At 33.1% G+C, this 25,583-nt stretch overlaps 1 long non-coding RNA gene across 1 annotated transcript; it reads right to left on the reverse strand.

Moving 5' to 3' along the window:
• Window positions 1-22,731: 22,731 nt before the first annotated feature.
• LOC128863895 (uncharacterized) lies at window positions 22,732-25,532 on the reverse strand. Its single transcript, XR_008454634.1, has 3 exons — window positions 25,271-25,532; window positions 24,395-24,548; window positions 22,732-23,075 (listed from the first exon to the last, which is right to left on the reverse strand). It is a non-coding gene; the product is annotated as an uncharacterized LOC128863895 (long non-coding RNA).
• Between the last annotated feature and the right edge of the window lie 51 nt (window positions 25,533-25,583).

Raw genomic sequence — 25,583 nt, forward strand, 5'->3', positions numbered from 1 at the left:
TATCTACATATGCATGTATGTATGTATGTGTTTCGAAGCGCAAACATGCGAGTGTGTGCACTTATATGCTACACTGGATGTCCATTCGCCGCTGTTGGTAGATGAAAATGCGTTTATATTTTGTTTCATCAATTTAGTACCTGTACATTAATCAGAATTAAAAAGTGCGAAAATTTGCTCTTTATTTTTTCATTCACTTAATTGCCATTGCATCTAAGCATTTTTAGCCACTTCATCTAATTACGAAGTTGGCAGTTGTTATTAGCGTTTTAACGCCGAAATTTCATATATTTTTGAACTCTAAAAAATCAGCTACACAGTAGGGTGATCCACAAAATATGTTATGTACCGAATATTTTTTACGACACCTCCAGAAATATTCTATATTGAAAAAGAAAAGAGAGTTTTTTTATTTGGTAATCGATTTACGATTAATGCTAACCAGAAGGCCCCTCGAAATTTTTTGTTAAACTGAAGCAAAAAAATATTTTAATTAAAATCTTTAATTAAATAATTAATAATTTAAATTAAAATTAAAAAAATAAATAAATTTTTAATTAAAAATTTCAGTTTAAATATTTCATTTTTACTCTTTTTAAATTAAAAATTTAAATTAGAGTATTTTTTTATATTAGTTATAATTTATGTAAATAGTTTTTATTTTTGAACAAAAATTTATTAAGATTACAAAACTTAAAGAAAAACATTATTTGCTGTTTTAAAAATGATAACTTTTATTAATTTTTGTTAAACCATAAAAAAAAATATTTTAATAAAAATAATTAGAAATTTAAATTAAAATTAAAAAAATGTATTTAAAATTTTAAATTTAAATATTTTATTTTATTAATAAAAATAAATAAAAAATTAAATTAAAATAAAAAAAAACAAATTTAATTAATAATTTCAATTTAAATATTTTATTTTTATTTTTTTAATTAAAAATTTAAATTAGAATATTTTTTTAGTTGTAATTTTTTCTTAGGTTTTATTTTTGAACAAAAATTTATTAAGATTACAAAATTTAAAGAAAAACATTATTTGCTGTTTGAAAAATAATAACTTTTAATAATTTTTCTTAAAATAACATTTTTGTTAAATTAAAATTAAAAAAAAAACCAATTTTAATTAAAAATCTCAATTTAAATATTTTATTTTTATTTTTTTATTAAAAATTTAAATTAGAATATTTTTTTAGTTGTAACTTTTCTTAGCTTTAATTTTTGAACAAAAATTTATTAAGATTACAAAATTTAAAGAAAAAAATTATTTGCTGTTTTAAAAATAATAACTTTTAATCATTTTTGTTAAACCAAAAAAATATTTTAATTAAAAATTTAAATTTAAATAAAAAAAAAATTTCATTAAAAATTTCCATTAAAATATTGTTTTTTAAATTTTTTTCAATTAAAAATTATAATCATACTAAAAAAATAAATTAAAATATTTTTTTTAGTTGTAATTTTTTCTTAGCTTTTATTTTCGAACAAAAGTTTTTGTAAAATTACAAATTTGAAAGAAAAAAATTGTTTGGTGCTTGAAAAATAATAACTTCTAATGATTTTTTATGAAGTCAGTGTTAAACCGTCTTCTTCCAAATAAAATACGTGGGAGTATGTATGTTTTTACAGCATCATTAAATATTCGTATCAATAAGCCGTAATAATTTTGTGTTAAGCCAAAAAAAAAATGTTATATATTATAAAAAAAAAATTTTATATTAAAAAAAAATATTTCAATATTTTCATTTTTTTTAGTTCTGATTTTTTCTTAGCTTTTATTTTTGAACACAAAATTATTATGTTTACAAAATTTAAATAGACAAGTGGTTTGCTTTTTGAAATATAAAATTTTTTTGGCGATGTTTTATGAAGTTTGTAAAAAACCGCCTTTCTCTATGTAAAATACATGGAAGTCTTCATGTGTTTACAATTTTATGAACTACCCTAATGAGCTTACGACTGAACCTCTGAGACAATTTTCGTAGTTTCTCTTAATTTTTTCCAACAAATGATGTGACTCACGGTTTTATGGTTTTTTAAGAAGTTCAGCGTCTACCCAATCGAAGAGGGACGTCTACTAAAAAAACATGTTTCACCATCTTCTCACTATTAATCCAGTCACCTAAGGTAGCCATGTAGCTGAAATATTTCGAATTGTTTTCAAAATTGATATCAACAGCGAGTGAGAACCTCTCCTAAAGCAATTCTATGGAAAAAACGTCTCATAGTCTAAAGTCACAGTCAAAGGAGGTACTGTGCGACAATCTGACTGGTCAGTTCCTAATCCCAGGCAGTTAACTGTGAAACGAACGCCTCACAATACGACTAGCACTTCAAGCAATAGCAGGCGAACAGCAGAACGATGAGACGAAGCCCTAGACAACGAAGATGGCGCGAAACTGCTTTAGATGACTCCGTCGATGCAAAGGACTATAAAAACAGAAGCTCTGTTTCGCCAGCAGGCTTTATCACTTTTTTGGTTTGCCAGAAGTCAGAATACCTAAACAGCTCTTTCGAATGACCGATAGAAGATGCTTTTAGAATCCGCAGAACTCTATTAATTTGACCAATCCTTTTCAATCTATTGGAAAATACATTTGAAATAAGAATACTTTGAGCGGCCAGGTGGATACAGATACCTGAAAGCTTGCACTGAAAGTTAACATTCTGCCTTGAACAGTGCATGGATTAACCCTCCGTTCGATACCTTTTTTAAAACCATCGGTTGAGCAACTGTATCTGCCCTTTTTTTGTACTACTCGAGGCTCCTTTTTAAAAGGTTATATATAGTACATAAATCGATGGAGGTTTTAATTTTCGAAAGCTACCTGGAAGCTCATGTCGTTAGCTATAATAGAAATGTGTTAAATTCACGCTAAAAGTCGAAAAAGCCAGTCTGGACAGACCCGGATGGCCAACAGAGAGCTTATCAAATATTAGATCAGATCTCCGAAGTTTACTTCTCTGCCAGATATGATTGGAAATCTAATGTCATTTTGTGGGCTTACAAGTTTCCAATCTTCACGAATGCGAGAAGGCTTGCTTAGGCCTGTCTTGCCAAAAATCTTCTTCATTATAGACTCTTCAAATCATCATTAATCATCTGCTTCAATACCCCAATTTTGATACACGACTAACCCAAAGTGTGTCCAAAGTAGGTTACTTTAAAACTTCTTCAACGACATTTGCCTTAAAATTGTCCCCCCATAAGCGATGAGATTTTCGCTAATTTTTGTTTTTTTATTAACACACAATTTTCTTGTTTTTGACAGCCACTATGGGAATAAAACTTTTATACAACACAACAGCCAGCCACGGTCGCTTAAGGCGGCTGAGTGAGCAGCCTAAAAAAGCATTAAAAGTGAATATAAATATTTTCTTTATTATATTCTATTTTAAGTGTGAGATTATTTGCATTTTTTTTTCTCTTGCGAAAACGAGAGTAAAGGCAAATTGTAGTGATAAATTTTAAAGAATAACGACGAATTGGTTGGAAAGGGTTTGAAAATGGTTGTTAGCGGCCAGACAGTGCCTAAAAAGGCATTTCAATAGCAACGAGACATTACAACAAGACCAAAGAGAACAGGTCGCATGAGGAGCTGACTGGAGAGTACTGAAGAAAAAATTTAAATTGCGTTAAAATAAATATTATTGGTTTGTTGAAAGGTTTTGATATCGCAGACAAAAGCAAGAACAGCAAAAATCAACTTTGGGAATTTAATGAAGGCGAGAAAAAATGGCAGCATTAAAAATCTTACCAACTTAACAACAAAACAATTTAACAACCCTATAACCCAAAGCATACAAAAATGCATATAAAATATGTATGTATGTATGTATGCACATAAAGCACACACTCACACATTTCTACATAGCTATTGTAAGTACTCTGCGGTGAAAAGCCAAAGTACACAGCAAACTGGTTTTGCATGGGGGAAGTCATACTAGTTTCGAAGTGGCTAAAATTGTACCAGTTGCCCAATAACTAACTACGGGTATACATGCGTGCAAAATACATATTTTTATATTTTATATATTTTTGTTATGTTTCTAAATTGAAGTTTGTAATACATTTTATTTGAAGCTGCTATCATTATTGTAAACAGAATGAATGTCATAAAAAAAATTTTAATATTAGAAAATTTTGAATAGCAAATTTAGAGGTAAGAAATTTAGAGGTAAGAAAGGTGTAAATGATTTTAAAATTTTTAGTATTTTAATTCATAACACCGTGCGAAAATTTCAAAAAATGGTTTTGAATACTTTTACTCACTCTCAGATTTTGCTATGAATACTAAATGAAAGAGGAAATATGCAGGAATATGTTTTATAAAAGTATAATGCATTCTGGAAAAAGAAACCATAATACAAAACCATAGCTCAAAGCTCCAAGCTTTGTACAAAATTCACAAAAATTTAATAAATTAAAAAACAAAAATGTCTCAAAATTTGCAGAATTTTTAAATATTATTTAAAATTAATTCAAACTTATCCTCATATACATATTCTTGACATTGCCTACTGAATTATTTTGAAAACAATATATTTTAAAGGTATATACACTTGTGTTCAAAATAATAGTAGCGCGAAGAGTTAATAAGTTTTCCATATTTTTAAATATTAAACTATTTTTAATACAAAAAAAAAACCATATAACTGAAAGCTCCAAACTTTATACTGTACAAAATTCACAAAAATTTAACAATTTTCAAAAAAATTGTATACAAATTTTTCAACGTTTTATTAAGAATTTGTAAATCTATTAACACTTAAAAAAAAATTCAAATTTCAGGTCTGTACTTGCGTAGCCTATTCAATATTAGAATAGCAAAGTGCAAATTTTAAGTGGCTCAAAATTTCCGTTAACTTTTGACATTTTTCGCTGAGCTGTTGAGCATTTTGTTCCTTATAAAAGACTTCCGCACATAGACTTTACGTAGGAGAAAATTCTCAACGACGTATACAAAAAAAATTATCAAAAATCAAATTTATTGCGTTTTCTAAATATTCTGATTAAAAAATTTAAAATTTTGAAGGAAATTTTGTGAAATTTTTGTGAATTTGGTACAAACTTTGGAGCTCTGAGATACATGCTTTTTTTAAATACTTTTAACTTAATATAAAATTAATTTAATATAAAAAATTATATAAGAAAAAATATTTAAAACTTAGTAATTCGTCATATTACCATTATTTTGAACACTGCTGTACATATATATTTGTAGTAATTCAAATCTCAACTTCATTCTACTTACAGCAAGTAATAAGCGTATAAAATATGCGCAAAGGATACCTCTAGTCACGTTTCACTTAAGGGGTAACACCACTGTAGAAATTTCAAAAAATTGATTTTTTTTTTTTAAGCTTAAAAAATTCTTTGAACCTTTTAAAATACAGAACAAAAAGTTGTATACGTTACCGAAGTTTATTTCATAAATATTTTAAGCTTTTAACCAAGCGTTAGTGACTGCTACCTAACGACTTCTCCAAATTTCCAAACTTTAACGCGTTTTTCTCAAAACACGTTTTCTGAAATTGGCACGCAGCATAACTCAAACAATTTTTAATATTTTTAATCAGGTTTTTCACTACGTCTGTATAATAACCTTCTTAAGAGAAGAGCGTAGGGGTTTTTCGATAGATTAATTTAAACGATTGTTATAATTATTTAAATGCCGTTTTTTTAGTCCAAAATAGAGTTTTTTCCTTCAAATGCTTGCTAATTCCACAAAAATAAATATTTTTTAAATCCCCTACGTGTTTCTCTAGCTATTTTTATCTAGATTAAGAAAAAAAATGTTTCTTTGTTCCAGATTAAAATTTGCACCCTCTGTGCTGCGTGCCGCGGAGCTCCTTCAAGAGAAACCACATTACAAAAAGGTCTCCAATGCCGCCATTTTGTAAAATTTGTTGATCAAAATTTGTAGTTTTGTATTTTAGTATATAAGTAATAACTTCCCAAATCAGAGTGATTCCTTTCCCTTTCCTTCTGTACAAAAAAACTCTTTGAAAATCGTGTTTATTTTACGCGTGTACAGTGGTATTACCCCTTAATGAAACTCTAACGTCCTTTAAAAAAATTAATTTATGAGAAAATCAAAAGCTGTGAGTATCCAGCGTTACTACTTAAACATATGTAAAATCTGTAGTTTCACGTGCGTATAAAATGTTTCCTGTTGTTTCCAACTATTTCTGCAACCTTCAATTATAGTTTTGTATTCTCTTTTCGGACTAGTCCAAAACTAGTGAATTTCGCCACAAATTGGAACTTGTTCATTAAGTGGTATGACACTGAATAATTTCTTGAGTGCTATGAGAAAATCAAAAACTGAGTATGTAACATTACTATTTAAAATCTATAGCTCCACGTTCATATAAAATTTTTCCTGAACAAAAAAAGTTGATTTTTGTCGCATGGTGTAATAAACTATTTCTGAAACATTCAATTATAATTTTTTATTCACTTTTCGAGCTAGTCCAAAACTAGTGAATTTCGCTACGAATTGGAACTAGTGCATTAAGTGGTATGACACTGAAGAATTTCTTGAGTGGTGTGAGAAAATCAAATATTGAGTAAGCAGCATTACTACATATATGTATATAAAATCTTAACTCCACGTGCCTATACATTTTTCCCTGCATACCAAAAAAAACGTTGATTTGTGTCGCACGGTGTAATAAACTATTTCTGAAACATACAATTATAAATTTGTATGTACTTTTCGAACTAGTCCAAGACTAGTGATTTTCGTCACAAATTGGAACTAGTTCATTAACTGCTGTAATACTGAGTAATTTCTTGAGAGGTGTAATGCTAATGCATCAATGTTACAAAAAAGTTGTGCAGTTTTTAATTCATAATCAAAAATTCTTGGAACGTTATTTTATACAACTTCTCTTTACCTTTCCGACTCGTCCAAAACTGGTGATTTTCGGCACAAATTGGGCTTTTTCTCATTATGCACCAATTCCTGAACTAGTATAAAGCTCATGCAGAGATACCTTAAGTCATATGATGCTGACGCACAGATAAACGTTCTTTAATCAAATTTTCTTTACCTTTCCAACTAGTCCGAAACGGCTTCTTTTCACCACAAATTGGATCTAGTTTATCAACTGGTATAATACTGATAAATTTCCAGAGTGGTATAAAGCATCAATACATTAAAAAAAATTATGTTTAATATTACAATAAAATTCATAATAGAAAAAATCCCTTAAACATTATTTTATCAAATTTCTATTTACATTTTCGACTCGTCAAAAACTGGTGATTTTCGCCAGAAATTAAACTTGAATTTTTTACGCACTATTCAGAGGTACCTTACGACCTTAAGTCATATGTTGCTGACGCATAGATAAGACACATACTGTAGACGTACATAGTACATACTGTTGTATTTCAATGCATAATAAAATATTTGCGAAACGTCCACCTATAAGTTTGTATTCACTTTTCCAACTAGTCTAAAACTAGTGATTTACGCCACAAAGTGGAACTAGTTTATTAACTGCTAGAATACTGAGTGATTCCTTGAGTGGTGTAATGCTAATGCATCAATGCTTTCCGACTAGAATTTTTTTACTCATTATGCACCAGTTCATGAACTGGTATGGAATTGATGCAGAGGTGCCTTATTTACTTTTGTACTAGTCCCAAACTGGTGAAATTGAAACGAGCTCATTAACTGCTCAATACTTTAAGAAAAACTATGTGTAGTATTTTAATTCATAATAAAAAATTCTCGAAACGTTATTTTATCAAATTTCTCTTCATCTTTCCGACTCGCCCAAAACTGGTGATTTTCGTTCGTTAACTGCTATAGAACTAATGCAGAGATATCTTAAGTCATATGCTGCTGAGGCATAGATAAGACACACATATTCTGTAGTATTTGAATTCATAATAAAATATTTTTAAAACGTTCAATTATAAGTTTGTACTTACTTTTTCAACTCAACCAAAATTGGTGATTTTCCGCACAAATTGGACTAGAACTTTTCCCATCCATTTTTAACTAATGCAACTTATGAAACTGGTAGTAAAGTGGTTCAAAACTAGTACACACAGGTACTCGCAAATTTTCCACGCCGAGACTACGAAAAATTTGGCCAAATAAAAACCCCGTCCCAACATTTGAAGCAGGCTCGAAATGTGGTTGCCCCTTTTATGATATGAGTGTTGTATTATATGTATGTGTACGTGTGCACGTAAAAAATGTTATGCTATTATTTATAATTTTTGGTTGAATTGGGTATTAGAGCCCACATAATGGCCGTTTTCGATGTTTTAGTAACAACAACAAACACATTTTATAAAGTCGTTCGTTTAGGTTAATGCTGCTTTATGAGCGCCCATCGATCTTCGGATACAAATATCTGTTTGTAGGTTCAAAAATATGTGAGTATATTAGTATATACTTAATATATGTATGTGTGTAAGTAAATCGAAAATATATGCACAAAGATATGTTAACGAATTTGGGTGTTTCGAAATGTTGCCGCTTCTTTCATTGCTGCCTCTTTGGCAGTTTACAGGGATAATTTGTTAACGGATTGGAATGGTAATGTTTGGGTCTGAAAAATTGTTGCTGTTCGCAAATCGATTTGGTTAATTTCCTTTCACACATGTAAGTGCAAGCGTACATACATATATGTGTATGTATGTATGCCGTACATGAACTCATAAATCTAATCCTTGAACGGCAAATCAATATATGCATACATACTTTCACATGTATTTGATTCTTTCATTTCAATTTTCCGGGTGTAACGCAAAAATACAACTCCATTTCTGGAGAGAGGAATTTTTTAATTCTTGCATTTTATTTATTTATTCTCTTTTTGTAACAGGTTTCTTGTTTTAATCAACTAAAAACATTTACAAGCTGGTCTGCTTAGTTGGTCTTCTGCTCAACTTTTTGAAAGGACTCAATGAGGTATTTTAAAAAATCTGAGCTTTTAAGGTAATTGATGTGTTGCGTCAGAAGTTATGCAAGGCAACCAACTTGGTGCTCCTCCTTCACATCAAAACAACGCATAAGCCAATCAAGCAATGTTCAATAAGGACCGCTGCTGTTAAGCGAATAATGGAATAGTGAACAAGACTAAGATCGAGTGGAGTGAAAGAAAGTTTTTCAAAAACACACATGTAAAATTCAGAAAAATGCATGAAATTTTTATTTAAATCGATAGTACAGTCCATATAATTTGAGGATTATTTTATGAAAATGTTGACCGCGACTGCGCTTCAAATGGTCCATCCGCTTAGTCCAATTTTTGCATATTCTTTCCAATGTTTCGGCCGGTAATTCACATATAAATACTTTAATGTTGTCTTCCAATGCGTTAATTGAAGCAGGCGTATTTGAATAGACATGAGCTTTAACATAGCCTCACAAAAAATAATCTAAAGCGGTTATATCGCACGATCTGGGTGGCCAATTGTCAGGCCCCGAACGTGAAATAAAATGTTCACCGAACTCGCCTCTCAACAGGTCCATTGTTACGTGTGCTGTGTGGCATGTGGCACCGTCTTGCTGAAACCACATGTCATGCAAGTCAAGCTCTTGCATTTCGGGCAGTAAAGCAAAAAAAGTTGGATATCATTTCACGGTAGCGCTCACCATTCACAGTTACGTTACGATACGCAGCATCTTTGAAGAAGTACGGTCCAATGATACCTCCTGCCCATAAACCGCACCAAACAGTGACTTTTTCTGGATACATTGGTAGCTCTTGCAATTCTTCTGGCTGATCTTCACTCCAAAATCGACAATTGACCCAAAAATGAGCTTCGTCGCTGAACACGCGATAAACTATCTTAACAGAGCACGCATTTTTATAATAAAATTCAATGTTTTGCAAGCGTTGTGCGTTTGTAAGACGATTCATGGTTAAATTATAGACCAAACTGAAGATGTTTGACAGTGAAACAAAACACGAAACGTGCGTCAGCTATTTACACCAACTGTTTAAAAAGATAATAGCTAAAAAATCACCCGTTATATCACAATGACCTCGAACCCATGCATCGCATTAAGAAATCGCGTATTAGATGAAATCATGAACTGGACCAACTTACAAGAGGAGAAAATGTTGTTTGCTTTGATGCACAGCTCAGAGACTAAGATGACTAGGCCTTACCATGAAAATAGGCCCCACGAGAACTCAATGAAAAATAATTGACGCTAAAACATTTGCAACGAAAGCAAGAGGCAGACCAAGATCAAGATGGATTCACGAACTAGAAGACGATGTGAGAAAACTCACGGTCAACACTGGCAGGAATCAGCCAGGGATCGCATCAAATATGTAGAAACAGAGCTGTAGCGCGAAATAATGACCATAATGACATTTCTCAGCCAGTACCTTTGTTTTGTGAAAGATTTAATACCCGACTCTCAGTGAAAATTTACATTTCATGGCATGGAATCATATCGCATACCAATGATGAGGCCATAAAAATAACCTGCTCGACCGTTGCTCGCGCAACATCGACCTTCTCCAAGTAATCGTTGGCCGACCGCGACCTCTGCTCCCGTACAGGAGTGCCATTCTCGTGATCCTATCTGGTGGTTCTCGAAGCATGTGACCTACGTCATTTGCATTTGATTTGTCATAGCATGGATTCCTTATTCGTTTATCTCTACAGCGCGTCCTTGCTGATAGTGTTCGGCCAATATAGTCTGCAGATGATGTGGAGTCATATATTGATGAAATATTCTAGTCTCTGGGGGATGGTGTTAGAAACCAGCCATGTTTTACTCCCGTACAGCAGTAGTGGCTTCACACCTGAGCTAAATATTCGCTGTTTGAAGCGCCTGGAGATTCGTCCGAATGCCGACCTTCCTTTGTTTAGCCTGTAGTTGACATATTCATCTGCTCCGCCGTCTGCTGTGCTAGTGCAGCCGAGGTAGCAGATGCTTCGACAATTTCCACCGAGCACTCGTCAACCATTAAATGTCTTGCTTCATTGTGGTTACCTCTCTTAGTTTTGGTATTGGTAATGTTGACCTCCAGTCCGACGGTGCGTGGCATCGTGACTAGTCGGTACGCCTTCGCTTGCATGTCAGTGAGTTGGTGAGGAACGAGGCAGATGCCATCGGGGAAGTTCACGTCCTAAAGATGTCTGGTGATGGTCCATACGATACCTCTTTTGCGCAGGGTCAATTGGCTCATAACATCGTCTAGGACAATGGCGAAGAGAAAGGGCGACAACCTTGCCTTACGCCTGCGTTGGTGGTGAATGGGTCGCTGATTTCGTGATTGTGAAGCATTGCCAATTCGGAGGGCTCTGATGAGATGGATTATCTTAGCGGGAACTCCCTTTCTCCTCAACTCCAGCCATATTGAGTCTCATTTAATTGTGTGGAAGGCCTTCTTAAAGTCAACGAACAGCATGTAGAACGGGGAGCGCCACTCAACTGATTGTTCTGCTATGACGCGAAGAGTGTTAGATTCGTCCACACAGCTTCGGTTAGGGGGAAGCTGGATTTCATCCCTTAAGGAGCGTTCGATATATTGCCTTGTATTATCCTGGCTAGAATTTTGTAGATGGCTTTGAGCAGGATTATTCGTGGCCAGTTGCCGCAGTCACACAAATCGTCAAATCTCCGATTGGATCTAAGGATTAATTTAAATTAAGCAACTGAAACTTATAAGAAAAATTAGGTTAACTTAACGTCTCGACACTAAATTTTTGATATTTTTCAATGAAGAATTTCAATGGAATTGCCAATCGAGGCAGTAAAATGAATATAGTTGGCAATTCATCTCATATATTGCCAACATGTGTGAAACAAGGGTCTGTAATTTTGCATGCTTGGCAGCCAATCAGTATTTTTTTGTGACGCTCACTTTGCATACTGTGCATTTCCCATTTCCTGCGTCCTTCTTTCCTCTTTATCGTATAAACGGAAATGTTAATAAAATTAATGAATTTCCGCTTGTAAAAGTTCACGGAAGTGGGGAAAGTCCCTGATTGCCATTCAATTGGCTGTGACCAGAACGATTCTTCTGCATATAATTCCAATCAGCTCCCAACTTCCGGGCTTCGCTCAAGTATCCTCTGTGTGGCCCCTGAACATCCATTTGAGAGCGAGCTAAAGTGAGAAGGCGAAGCAACCCAGGATATCTGGGTCGCAAACTCCCGAGTCGGGTTGTGCGTTGGGCTTGAAACTCACCACATATAGTAAAAAAACTTTTCAGTGAAGAAAACTACCAAGCCTCGAATAGGAACCCTAATTTTGATGACGACCCTCGCTTACGAATTAAGGACCACGATTTGAGGATATGCGCCAGGAATGTCCGAACCGCACCCTCTATAGGGAAGGTGCCTCAATCCAGCTGAATGATGCCATGGGAAATACAAAAGCTGACATTATCGCACTTCAGGAGATGCGATAGACAAGAGAGAGTGCAGAGGTCGGCACTCATTGGAATCAGTGTGGCGCTCCGAACGACTCCTACTCTAGCGAACTAAGGATTATGATTTGAGGGCATGCACCTGGTATGTGCACTCTACTAGTTGATGTCCTCATAAGAGCAAGACTGACAGCACTGCCATTCAATAGATGCGATGCACGGGGCAAGGTAAGAAGAGCATTGGACCTTGCAACGTCTACTACAGCTGCCATGTAAGGGAGCGCAAATTGCATTAACATTCTCTGGTCACACTTTTATCAATGTTATTATAAGCTTTTTAGGTATGTATATATCCGGTTTGTGTCTATAGAAATAATAATTTGATAAGCTTTACCTTCTTTAGCTTGGAAAAGCTCACCTTATAATTGAAAAGCGTATGTAGAAAGCACTAAAGAAAATTTCGCTTGCAAGCTTATATTTCACTTTTATTTATTTACGGATATATGTGTATGTAAATACAAACTTATGAAGCTCCAATGCAGCCCCTCTCGGTTCCCCCTCGATTTATTCCATACTTAAATTTAAAGAATTCAATTTATTCAAGAATTTCAATTTCAACCACAATTTCAAAAAACAATTTAAGAACTTCCAGTGCCTACAAAAAGTTATCTCTGCATATGCGTGACCCTGTAGGAAAAATGTTAACCTTTGAATCAAATTTCAGACTCAACACTATTACCACACATTTACTCCAAGCAGAACTGATTGTTTGTTGAATAAAAAAATGGTTATCGTAGGGATGTTTGTGATTTCACTACTCAGAATAATCATTAGCTGCATTCCGAATAAAAGTATCTTAACCCTAGACGGACATTCTTCGTCGTTTCGACGACGCTCGATTGCATTTAACTGCTTATCATAATTTCCGTTCATTGTTTTTCTTTAATTTTTCGTACAGCTTTAGTCGTTGCTGAGCTTTAGTTGTGAGCGTCCGTTCATCTATGCTAGTTGCTTGTAAGTACCGTTTTAAAAAATTTGCGTCGTCGAAACGACGAAGAATGTCTTTTGTGTAAGTTTTGCAACAAAATAATATATCGCTTTTAGGATTTTTTTGTCTTAAACACTTTTATATAATTCAATTCGACATGACAAATCAAGCCTTTTTAAATGACAAGGAAATTGAAAAGTTTCTTGGTGAAGACGATGACTTAATAGTTTCGGATGAAGATGATTATGCCATTGGCGAGCTTGAGACAGACTTGGGAGAGCTAATGGACGAAGAAAATTCTTCTGAAGAGGTTTCTGAAGACGAAGACGATGTCCCGTTGAATGTGTTGCTTGAAGAGTCTGATATAATTATTGTACTTTCTCAAAAAACATTTTACGTGGAAAAAACCGTCATAAGTGGTCGACGCAAAAAGCTACGTCTCATAGATATGGACAAAATAGTGTACATCAAGTACGTGGTCCTACTCGAATTGTAACCATGGATAATTGGTTCGCTTCAGTCTCCTTGGCTAAATCTCTTTTAAAAGAACCATATAAATTAACATTGGTTGGAACATTGCGAGATATACCTCCAGAGAGATAACTCCAGAGATGAAAGTCAGCAAAGGTCGAAAATGTGGCACTTCAATGTTCGCCTATGACAACGAACGGACGCTCTTGTCATATAAGCCAAAACCGAATAAAATATTTTACTTGTTGTCCTCATGCAATGAAATTTGGAACTGTAAATAGCATGACAAAGACGCCACATATGATCAAGTTCTACAATTCAACAAAAGGTGGTGTAGACACCTTCGACAAAATGTGCAACGTAATGAGTTGCGCTCGAAACACCAACCTCTGCCCAATGGCAGTATTTTTTGGTATACTCAAGATGGCTTATATAAATAGTTATGTTATATACACCCATAATATGTTCCAATTGGGACAGAAACCACTTAGACGCAAAAAATTTATGAAAGGTTTACACTCTGCTCTCATTCAAAAACACTTATATAAAAGACCTAATGTGGTAACTTTTAAAACGGCAGCTCGACAAAATATACAAAGCGGACTAGTTCAACATCATGAGAGGGCAAAAAACAGTGGAGAGGTATCGGCAAGCAAAAAAAGAAAGATTTGCACGATTTGTCCATCATCCAAATGTCGGATGGTCAAATCTTCATACGCCAAATGTCAAAAAAGCTTGTGTGGGGAGCATAAAATTCATCTCTGTGCCTCATGTGCAAAATATAGTTGAAGACCTATAAAACAGAGTTTTATTTTTAGTTTTAAGCATAAAATGTACCCTTTTAAGGTATTAAAGAATTTTAATTTGATTAATATTACTTTTTTGCTGAAGTTTGTCAGAGGCTACAAGCAAAAAAAATTTTTTATTGAATATGAATATTTTTAATTTTAAGCTTTATATTATATTAAAATAAATAAACAAGCATTAAAACTATTAAATAAATATTTAGAGTAAAATACTGCATTTATATTTTATTCTTTTTGCGTGTAGGTGCAATCTGAAGAAAGCTTAAAAAGAGGGTCGCCGTTTCGACGAAGAATGTCTTTAGTGTACTAAAAATATGAATGTCCTTCTAGGGTTAAGACACATTAGCTACAATACCAGCTGGTCTGCTTAAGGAACCTGACAAAGTTTATAATTTTTTTTTTACTTTTATTTAAGTGGCGGGATGGAATTCCACATAAGGCCAGCGTATTCCAGAATCAGTGAGATCACTGGTGTGCAAGGCACACAGAGCCAAAATCACCTAATAAAATAGAACAAAAATGATATGATATCTTTATGGATTTTCTTCAAGAAGAAGATCTTCATATATTTGTAGGGAAAAACTTCTTAAATTCTTGAAAAAGATATTTTCGAAAGATTATCAGAGATTCTCTTTGATATATCTATGGCGGTATCATACTACATGGAGGTATATTACCGATAAGATGTTCTTATTAATATATCCAAAGGGATATCACAAGTTATTGAGAAAATAGTCTTATTGATGTTTTCGACGAGATATCTTCCAAAATTTTAAATGGAGTACCTTTTATTTATTTAACCCCATTGATACCTAAACAAAAAATAAAATTTCAGTTTATTTATAAAATAATATGGTTTATTTATTCTTATGCAAACATTATTATTACGTATTATTATAAATACAAAAATATTATTGGTTTTGAATACATTTAGTGCCAATATTTTACAACCTTAATACTTTAAGTCCATTATTTAGGTCATTAAAATGTGTAGGTGGCTCATCTAGTTCTTTAAAGTTTATTATTTTATATACATTGCTGGAATTGCCTATTAAATACGATTGATATTGATTGATGATTTCATAAATATTTATATTATCGCTCTGAGAGACTGTTACTACATATATGACCAATGTGAAATGCAATGCCTTGAAAAATAAGTCCATTTGTTGTTTTATATAAGTTAAAATCAGACACTAATGAAGATAGGTATGCACTAAGGGCCCGCCATCTATCGTTACGGATTTGAACTAGGTATTATTTGAAGAATGGTAACACTTAGCTGTCATCTGATTTGACAGAAAATTAGTTTTATTCTTCCGCTGAACGAAAATGGTTGTGTATTCGCTCAAAGAACGCTGGGAAATATTGCGACATTACTTTGAAAATCATGGTAATGTTGCAGAATGTGTACGAAAATTATGTACGGCAATGGGAAGAAGAAAAGAACCGAATGAAGCGTATGTGCGTTACTTTGCGAAAAAACTAAGAGAAACTGGGTTGCTTATTGACAAGCCAACGCGTGACCGACCAAAAACCATGCGTACACCCGAAAATATTGCTGCTGTGGCCGAGAGTGTTCGTGAATCACCAGGAACATCAGCTCACCGTCGTTCTAAACAAGTGGACATTTTAGAGACATCATTGAGACGAATTTTGCGTAAAGACCTTGGTATGACGCCGTACAAAGTCCAATTGGCTCGGCAGCTGAAGCAAACCGACCACCCAATGCGTTTTCGCTTTGCTTCATGGGCTTGGGATCGACTTGAAGAAGATGAAGACTTTTACCGAAATATCATCTTTTCGAATGAAGCTCATTTCCATCTCGGCGAGTATGTTAACAAGCAAAATTGCCGCATTTGGGGCTCAGAAAACCCGCACGCACTCGAAGAAAAGCCGATGCATTCACAATGAGTCACTGTTTGGTGCAGATTTTGGTCGAGAGGCATCATTGGTCCATTTTTCTTCGAAAATGAGCGAGGAGTGGCCGTAACCGTCAATGGAGAGCGTTACCGGGCCATTTTGAACGAATTTTTGTTCCGAGAAATTGAAGAGAAGATATTGGTGGCATTTGGTTCCAACAAGATGGCGCTACTTGCCACACAGCGAATGGTACAATCAATCTTTTGCGCACTGTCTTCGAAGATCGCATTATCAGCCGAAATTCTGATATCGTTTGGCCGCCTCGGAGCTGCGATTTGACGCCGTTGGTTTATTATATTTGGGGTGCCGTCAAAGACCAGTGTTATGCCAACAAACCAGCAACAATTGATGCACTGAAGACCAACATACGCGATCGTATGGGATGGTGCATAGCTAGCCGAGCCAGCCATATGAATAAGGTGTGTTCCATCATTAACCGGAAGGATTGTACTTCAAAATTAAAGAAACAGTTTGGAAAAATATTGATTAGTTTCTTTTTTATAGCATTTTAATTCGGTAAAGTTATATGGCGGACTCTTTATTTTCTTGCTTAACATTTTCAATACTTCTAAATATATATTCTTCTTGAAAAAAATCGTTTTTCAATAAATAATTTGCGAAGCTCAGCGAAGATTTAATAGCCAGAGTTAGTGAAATGTTTGTTCTAGAGGAAATGTTTCTTTTATATAACTCTCTGGAAGGGCGGTCCTTTATTTCTTTTTCAAAAATACGCCCTTATAAAAAGATTCCAATTTTAGAAACAATAAGTTTCACTTGCGTGGGTAAAAGCTTTCAGAGTCTATTTCGATCTAGTGAAGAAATGAATAAAATTTTATAAATATAAAAAAAAATACTTAGTAGTAGATACTTACGAGATCATAACCATTGTAGTCACTATACCGTAGCCAATCCTTAAAAATGGCATCTAGGGAAACGCTTTTTCTAATTTCTGCAACTCTAGTCTTCCATGTGACTTTCCAGTACGTTATCATCCGTTTCCCATGGACTGCAGTTGTGATGTAGCCAACACTTTCGTTCTATAGTTTCCGAATTACACTGAAAAATTAGCACTCTGGTCCACATTCTTTGCTTGTTAAACTGAAACTGAAAATATAATAAGCATTTTCTACTTTCATAGAAATAAAAAAGAGGTTGTCTGTAAAGTCGGTTTACTGACGATAGTTTAACGTGACAACGTCATAAGAAAATATTGATGGAATGGTTGCAATTTTCAAAACAAAATTTTAATTTTATTTGTTTGATAGATATTTTGTATGGATATAGAGGGGGAGGGAAATGGAATTACAATGTAATAGGTCAAGTTACTTTTACACAAACGTGAAAAATGACGAAACATTTATCAAATTCATGAAAGATATCTTCAATTTCGATTGTGCATCAGACGTTAATAAGTCAACAACACTAAGAGGCACCATCATCGATTTGCCTTTTTCAAGACACTCTACACTCGAAAGACTCCCTTTCATTTCCTATTTTTCCTATCATCGTCCTATTCTCAACAGAGAAATGGTTCATTACCATGCACACAGGAAGAAGGCATATGCAAACACAAGTATGTGAATTTATATACAAATGCGCATATACATACATATATATGCTCACTCAAGTAGGACAGAACCAGATGTCGAACGTTGCCGAACGCGGGGGCCGATTGTGCTCTTTGTCGTTCGTTCCGCGCTCTCGCTTGCAGTTCAAGCACATTAGCTTACATTTGCTTGCGTACGGAATAGATTCGTATATTTGATATGTCCATATGATTTGTATGCATCTTTATATGTTTACATACGCACATACATAGATTCATGTATGCCAATTACTAGAACATACGAGACAAAACATGTTGAGTTTGGAAACCCGAGTTAAGTTTGAAAAATCTAATTAATAAGTTTTCTTTATAAAAATATTCATTCCAAAAATAAGAAGTTTTCTCTCTTTTCGTTTTTCCCATTTTTTCTCAAAAATTTTGAAAGGAAATGAGAAGATTCTCGTATAAATAACACGTTCATAAAGAATTGCTACAAAATCAAGTAGACTTTGCACTTAATAATATCAATAAGAATTTCTTAATCAAACCAAAGAGAATTTCACATGATATTTTTTTCGTCTCACACGTTTTGACTACCCCTGAGTCCAAAAACTGCTCATGAAGACAATCTTATTAATTTTATTAGGTACTTTTTGCTCTGTGCAATGCTAAAACTCAATGTTAGCTTCTTTGATAAACGAAAGCAATTATACTGGGTACTTTTCATTTGCATGTGATAACACTGATTTGGAGCCTTTATAGTATCATAATCGAATAGTTTAAATTCACTTCTTATTGGATTCAGACTGACACAATGAAAAACTTGGTGTTAATAAGAGTTTACCTCTCCGAACTCACATAGCTCCGAGTCGATGGCACGAAACATGTGTAAGTAACTGCCATCGTGAGTGTGGCCAACCAATATTCTATTGATAAGTTTTATATCTTTAATATCGAATTTACAATTTTGTAATCAGTCTTTGCTGGTAACTTTGTGAAAATTTGAGCAAAAAGGTGAGGTCAATTAGTTGTATATGACAGAAATGTGCAATGCTAAAACTCAATGTTATCTTCTTTGATAAACGAAAGCAATTATACTGGGTACTTTTCATTTGCATGTGATAACACTGATTTGGAGCCTTTATAGTATCATAATCGAATAGTTTAAATTCACTTCTTATTGGATTCAGACTGACACAATGAAAAACTTGGTGTTAATAAGAGTTTACCTCTCCGAACTCACATAGCTCCGAGTCGATGGCACGAAACATGTGTAAGTAACTGCCATCGTGAGTGTGGCCAACCAATATTCTATTGATAAGTTTTATATCTTTAATATCGAATTTACAATTTTGTAATCAGTCTTTGCTGGTAATTTTGTGAAAATTTGAGCAAAAAGGTGAGGTCAATTAGTTGTATATGACAGAAATGTGCAATGCTAAAACTCAATGTTATCTTCTTTGATAAACGAAAGCAATTATACTGGGTACTTTTCATTTGCATGTGATAACACTGATTTGGAGCCTTTATAGTATCATAATCGAATAGTTTAAATTCAATTCTTATTGGATTCAGACTGACACAATGAAAAACTTGGTGTTAATAAGAGTTTACCTCTCCGAACTCACATAGCTCCGAGTCGATGGCACGAAACATGTGTAAGTAACTGCCATCGTGAGTGTGGCCAACCAATATTCTATTGATAAGTTTTATATCTTTAATATCGAATTTACAATTTTGTAATCAGTCTTTGCTGGTAACTTTGTGAAAATTTGAGCAAAAAGGTGAGGTCAATTAGTTGTATATGACAGAAATCCATCGTTCCGTTCAAAGAAAATGCTACTGCGAATCATTCCCAAAGCTTCCCAGACAGTATATTCAACTTCAATGACAACACCATTATCTGCTGCTTCTTTTGCAATTTGATCCGCCTTTTCATTAATTGGCATACCAGAATGGCCCGGAAACCACACCACATGAACATTTGAAAATTCAAACTCTAAGAACTTGGCTTGAAACAGAGCTATACAGTGATTGCTGGAAGGATTGTTTTTTAAGAACTTGCAGACTATTCGACTATCCGCGAAATTAACACCTTGTTCACGCGTCCCGCATGATCAACATCTAATGTCTTTAAAAATTCCCATAACTCTCCAAAGGTGGATGATGTGCAACATTCTGTTTTAAAACCAAAACTCCTTTTTTTGTTCTGATGCTAGACTCCGCAGCCAAACGAGTTGGCCAAGACCGAAGTTGCAGCAGTAAAAACATCAAAGCCATGAGCTAAATACTCATTTAATTGTTGTGACAAGTTTATGCATTTAAACACTAGTTAGGAGTTATCCACAAAATAATACACCCTTTGTTCATATAAGATACCATTAAAGAGAATGAAAGCAAACTAGTAACGACGAGACCCACAAATGTTAAGGTGGAACAACTCTATTCCGTAGAGATAAGCCCAAATGCCTACCCTAAACTGGTGCAAAAATTTCCTGGGATCCACAGAAGGTATTGAAACTGGTTCTAGAGAAAGCTAGCAGAGCTGATAGGTAAACTTCCATATAATTTTCTCCATTTGGTTAGCTAAACTGGAGAATATTTCTCATGTGAGAAGAAACCCTCGTTTGTTCGAGAAACTTAATGCTCTAGCTGCAAATATTACTATAGAGCTCCGCTTGGCCCCAAGCTTCAAGACGAACGAGAATGCCATAGCTTGGCAAGAGAACTTGCAACAATAGCATTAATGGCGCCTGAACTCTTCTTAGTCGTGATTAGACACACTCACCTCAAAGAAGAGGATAGAAGAGGAACTACTAGGAGTTGCATACTGGATCCAAACAATAGGAGAACGCTAAGCAAAGAAGCTACTTGCTGGGAGATTACAGTAAGAAAATATTATAAAGACTGGTTAAATTTCAAGGGCCGATGTTGAATGTGAACCACATCCAAACGTCAACGACACCGTTGGACTTCTTTCTTTGGGGTTATTTGAAAGAAAAGGTGTACGTCGATAAGCCAGCAACAATTCAAGAGCTCAAGGATGAGATAATTCGGCACATTAACGGCATAGAACCTCAATTATACCTCTGCATCATCGAAAATTTGGACCATCGGATGGAAGTGTGCCGCCAATGCCGCGGCGGCCATTTGGTCGATATTTGGTTCCATACGTAATTGAGCCATACCAATATTATCATAATAAATAATTCCTAAAAATTGTATCTATTTAAAATCAACACGGGCCCTTGAAACTTAACCACCCTTTACTACATAAATTTATTAAGCTCTCTAAGAAAAATTTAAGTTTGCTGACAGGTGTTTTAGCAGCTCACTGAAGACTCAGAAGTCATATTCATAGTTTCAGCTTATAGTCTTCACAATCTCATTTCACTTTAGTGACATAACCTCAGAGGCTCTCGAGACACTTGCATCTAGAGTGCGAGCATTTGTGTGCGCGTGCCTTAGCAAGGAGGCGAAAGAAATAGCTTGTCTCGTCAAACCTAGAACTAAAGGCCTTAAGTTCGCGCTTACCAAACATCATTTGGATTTTCTTAATCCCATTTAAATCGAGTTGGTGTACTGGGAAGAACAGAGGAGGAGCAATAAAACTTGCAACTCCCACCTACAAGATTTTTCTACAGGGTAAGCATGCCTGCCTACTTATGTGGGAGTATATTTACTATATGTACAACCCCTATAAGACAGTGCTGATCACTTTCGACAAAAATTCCAACACATTTACAAGTATCATATTTTATTAGTCTCTAATCCATGCGCATTATAAGAAAGGCATATACAACATTTTTTAATGGGGAAATCAAATATTTCATTTGCTATTCTTTTCCCCTGTTCGGTGTGAATTCTATCTCTCTTTTACTAATAGCAATTTCATATAAGTGAAAAATATATCTACTGTACTTTAAACGTCAAGGCAACTCATTTGTATGCTTAAAATGTGCCTATGATCGTCATAGACGAATGAGTAGATGCTGAGCTAAAACTTAAAAATTCGTGAGTTCGAAACTCGGCGAATGAAAAACCGAGTCAGTATGTAAAAGTTTTCTCATGAAAACAAAAAAATATGAATTTTATAATTTATAAATAAAACATGATGACAAAAACTTCTCAGTCTGATTACTTTTTACGAAAATGAGTTTGTGCTGATTACTTTTTGATATCGAGAATGAGTTGTTTGGTCCATCAGTGCTGATTACTTTTTGAGAACAAAAATGAGAAGTATGATTTTTAGTGCTGAGAAGTTTGTGATGACGACAATGAGGAGTAAGAATAAAAGTGATTAGTTGCCTTGCCTTAAGAGCATAGTAGATATATTTTTCAGTTATAAGAAATTGCTATTGTTAAAAGAGAGATAGAATATCATACCGACAAGGGGAAACTATCAGAACTTTCCCATGGCTAGAACGAAAATGTGTAGTTGGATGAGGATAGTGATGATGATAATATGAGTGTTTATATGATAGTCAGCTGTCTTGTAGGGAAGCAACCCTTTGGTATTTTATATATTATTTAAAAGGCCAGCTCGGCTGCTAATTTCCCCCTTTCTATTAATCAGAACCATTAAATTATTTCGAGTGTCACAAGTGACACCCTTTATTTTATTATTTATTTATCTTTTCTCTGTATAAAATTAATTGTACAATAAGAATTAAATATAATATAAAAAATTAAAATTACTGCTTGTATTCAGGTGGATATATATTTACATTCAGGACAAATATAAATATATCGATAAAAAAAGACGCGGAATTTTTTGTATTAACCTTTCAAGTCTTTCAACTCCTTTTTAGGGCGCAGATCAGTTGAGTGGCAATTCTTCTTGCGACAATTGGTGGCCTTAGGCGGCAGTCGAGCGTAGCACTTACGGCAGACCATCTTTTTGACATTGTATTTTTCAGCCAGAATGACGAGATTAGGTTCGATTCTTTTGTTTTTCATTTTAGATGCTTTTGCTGAGGAAAAAAGAATTATGAGATATTAGAAAATTAGAAATTTAGGAAAAAATTTTGAAGAAGAAGTTAGAGAAATCATGAGTAATCAAGTAATTTCTGAGAGTATAATGGCACATTTTGTAATTTTATTAGAGTGAATTAATACTATGTAATGAATATTTATGAAAATTGAACTTGAAGTCATTAATTTCAAGATTTTTGCTATTTATTTTTTTATGAAAATTTTTTCAACGAAAAACCACTTGAACTAAACATCAAGTCATTTAAATTCATTTCTACATTTTTTGGTATTTTTTACGAAAATTTTTTTAATAAAAAAACGCCTTCATTAATTTAATTAATTACATTTGAACTTCAAGTTATTATTTTCAAGATTTTTGCCTATTTATTTTTTATGAAAATTTGTTTCAACAAAAAACCGCTTGAACTAAACATCAAGTCATTTAAATTCATTTCTACATTTTTTGGTATTTTTTTATGAAATTTTTTTGAATAAAAAATGTCCCTTCATCAATTTAATTAATTAGATTTGAACTTCAAGTAACTAATTTCTAGATTTTTGTATTTTTTTAAGAAAATTTGTTCAACAAAAAACCGCTTGAATTAAACATAAGGGTCTAAATGACCTAATTTTTTTGGTATTTTTTGTGAAAATGTTTTGAATAAAAAATGTCCCTTCATTAATTTAGTTAATTACATAATTTTAAATTTTTTCTTTTTTTCATTAATTTAATTAACTACATAATTTTAAATATTTTTCTTTTTTTCCAGATTATGTAGCTCACTTAAGTAGATTTGAAACTTTCAAAAATTCATATAATAATTTTGGTTTTTGAATTTTGATTTTCAATTAAATTTTTACTTCTTTCATTTATTTTGTTTTTACTGCTTTTATTATTATATTTTTTTTTTTTTTAATAAAAAACCGCTTGAATTAAACAAATTAAACAAAAAGACATTAATTTCTAATTTTTTTGGTATTTTTTTATGAAATTTTTTTGAATAAAAAATTCCGCTTCATTAATTTAATTAACTTTGTATATCACTTTGAAATTTTTTGATTTTCAGCTTTTTCATTCTTTTTTCAAGATTACATAACTCACTTAAGTGGATTTGAAGCTTGTAAAAATTCGTATAATAATTTTAATTTTTGAATTTTAGTTTGAAAGTAAATTTTAATTTATTTAATTTTTTTTTTTGCTTTTTTTTTTTGTTTGTTTTTTTTTTTTGTTTTATTTTATTAAATTTTTTTAATTATAATAATTCAAAGCTTTTTATTTCACTATAATTATGACTTCTAATGCCTTAGCAGTACTCACTTTTACTTTTTTTTCGTAACGAACTATTTAATAACTTTGCTTTTCACAGTTGAATTTGCACTGTCCCATCGCTGTGATAATCCAACTTTTATAATACAAACATTTCGGCATTTGCAAATTACACCATATCACGTTTAGGGCTCGTTGTGAAATTCTGAAATTCACAAATATTCTTTTAGATAAGCTTTAACACCTACACATAGACATGGTTACCAATACTCGTACTAGCAGGCTAAAAAGCTAAAGAATTGCGAGGCAGCTGCTAGCATTTAAGTGCATACCTACATATGGGCATACATACATACACATCTGCCCATGGATTTATTCTACGGTATTGAAAGTTGAACAAAATTTAATTGGCCTTATATTAAATAAATTTTGCAAAATAATTAAATGTTAAAAAAAGTTAAAATAAAAGCAAAAATTTCATTAAAAAAGTGATATGCGTAAAAACACCTAAATTGGGCTTTCAATTTATTAATTATTTTGTAATATAAAACTAATGCATTTTTTTTTATTTTTATTAACTAAAATATTTCTAAATTTGTGTGAAAAAAAATTGTAAAAGTTTACTTATACATATTTATATGCACTTATTTCATAGGCACATGCAATACGTGCTTACTTACATACATACGAATGCATATCTAAAGTAATCCCACCCACAAAAATAAAATAATACAGTTATAGAGAGCATCGGGAAAATCAAATTTTTGTCCGTTAACAAATTGAAGACCAAATATGAGTATACACTTTCACATGTACAAAAATACCAGCCTGAGGTCTAACGACCTATGTACAATCATAAATTTAATATCAAATTGATTTATGCCAAGATATTGCGATCCATAAATTCATAACAAAAACTCTGCTTACTTGATTTCAAAAATTGGTAAATTCATTTTCACAATAATTACAACAGAATTTCGCGACAATTGGCTTTCAACTAAAGTGCAAGCGAGATAGGTGGTGAGCTTTGAAATTCAACTATCGTTTGTTCTCAACTCTAACAATGATTTCACAAATGGCATGAGCGCCGGCTGGTGAGTGCAAAGAGGGGCGTGAGTATGATTTGCCCATTGTTCCAACAAAATTATACTTGAAAAGTACGAATGTAAAGTATTGATAAAATTAAAACTCTAGAAGTAGCAAATACATACATGCAGACATAAATTATACTATACTATAC

This window comes from Anastrepha ludens, chromosome 5, assembly GCF_028408465.1.
Source record: "Anastrepha ludens isolate Willacy chromosome 5, idAnaLude1.1, whole genome shotgun sequence".
Classification (NCBI taxonomy): Eukaryota; Metazoa; Arthropoda; class Insecta; order Diptera; family Tephritidae; genus Anastrepha; species Anastrepha ludens.